The following is a 2271-nucleotide window of genomic DNA, read 5'->3' on the forward strand; positions in this document are numbered from 1 at the left end:
GGAATGTGCCAGAATATATGGGTGGATGCATGGGACGCCTCTATCAGGAAGGCATACAATGTTAATGCATCCCCAGGTTTACTTGTCGTGGTAAATCTGGGAATGTGCCAATATATGGGTGGATGCATGGGAACAACCAAACTCCACCCATGAAACACCTTTTTGGCACTGACTAATGCGATCTATATTAATACGATCGGTATGGATCTTTCAACATACCTATCATCACACACATCACTGTGGAGACTTGAATATGATGGTAATCACACATTATCAATGTGGGGACTTAAACGTCACTGTAATATATTTGTCAGGACTTGTACATGACTACAATCATGCACTATCTCTGTGTGCTATCCCTGTGCATCCCATTCATCACACACTATCTCTGTGTGCTATCCCTGTGCATCCCATTAATCACACGCTATCTCTGTGGGGACCTGGGGATGTCTGTAATCACACACATTCTCTTTGGCAACCGTGGTAATACTATAGTCACACACTATCTCTGTGGGGACCTGGGCATGTCTATAATCACACACTATCTCGGTGGGGACCTGGGCATGTCTATAATCACACACTATCTCTGTGGGGACCTGGGCATGTCTATAATCACACACTATCTCTATGGGGACCTGGGCATGTCTCTATTCACACACTATCTCTGTGGGGACCTGGGCATGTCTATAATCACACACTATCTCTGTGGGGACCTGGGCATGTCTCTATTCACACACTATCTCTGTGGGGACCTGGGCATGACTATAATCACACACTATCTCTGTGGGGACCTGGGCATGTCTATAATCACACACTATCTCTGTGGGGACCTGGGCATGTCTATAATCACACACTATCTCTGTGGGGACCTGGGCATGTCTATAATCACACACTATCTCTGTGGGGACCTGGGCATCTCTATAATCACACATTATCTCTGTGGGGACCTGGGCATGTCTATAATCACACACATTCTCCGTGGTAATACTATAGTCACACACCATCTTTGTGGGGACTTGAACATTCATTTAATTACACACAAGCTCTGATTTGGCTTGATCATCACCAGTTTTGCATTCTCTGTATGGGGCTTTTTGAATACTGAAAAGTAGTAAAGTTAGACTTTTGGTTTAAGTTTACATTGTTGAAACTGAAAAGTACAAAAGTTAGATTTTTTGTCTAAGTTTACCATTGTGAATCGGGCCCTATTTTAATGAGGATTTAAACACAATCATCTTTGTGGACTATCTCTGTGGGGACTTAAACATCACTATAATAACACTCTGTATTTGTATGGGCTTAAAAAAAACTATAATACTTGAACATCACTATAAAAACATACTATCTCTGTGGGGACTTCAAGTAACTAAACACAAGCTCTGTTTCGACTTGAAGCACCAGGGGGTGCCATGAGGCAAAGTTAGACTTTTGGTCAAAATTTACCTTTGTGATTACTGAAAAGTAGTAAAGATAGACTTTTTGTCTATGTTTACCTTTGTGAATCGGGCCCTATTTTAATGATGACTTAAACACAATCACCTTCATGCACTATCTCTGTGGGGACTTAAACATCGCTATAATAACACACTATCTTTGTGGGGACTTGAACAACACTGTAACAAAACACTATCTTTGTGGGGACTTGAACATCACTATAATAACACACCATCTCTGTGGGGACTTGAACATCACTATAATAACACACCATCTCTGTGGGGACTTGAACATCTCTATGATAACACACTATCTCTGTGGGGACTTGAGCATTTCTATAATTACACACAACCTCTGTGTGGACTTGAACATCATTAGCTTCACATCCTTTATAATGGGATTCAAGCTTTGAATATACACACTATTTCAGTATCTCTGTGGGAACTTGAGCATCTATTTTGGTAAAAATGTAAGCAGCTCCTCAAGCTCTGGATTACACTTGACCATATTCCTTTGTTCTATATGTTAATTTCTTTGTGTTAGTTCCCTTATCCCCTAAGATTTTGAGCACTAATAAATAGGTTAAATGCAGCATTAAGTGTCTTTCGTTAAGCATGATATGGTATTTTCTGGCACATTAAGATAATCTGCCTTTATTGTATACCCCTATTATATATGCAGCAATTCATATATGAATATATTATAATGTTGTTTGTGTATATTGTTGCTAAAATAAACATTTAGCCATGTGCCTTCCACTGTATTCAATCACAAATAGTGTTATGGACTAGGTCCCCACAAGGATGGTAGCACGTGTTCAAGTCCCCACAAGGATGG

Source organism: Lissotriton helveticus, chromosome 7 (assembly GCF_964261635.1).
Source record: "Lissotriton helveticus chromosome 7, aLisHel1.1, whole genome shotgun sequence".
In the NCBI taxonomy this organism is placed as follows: Eukaryota; Metazoa; Chordata; class Amphibia; order Caudata; family Salamandridae; genus Lissotriton; species Lissotriton helveticus.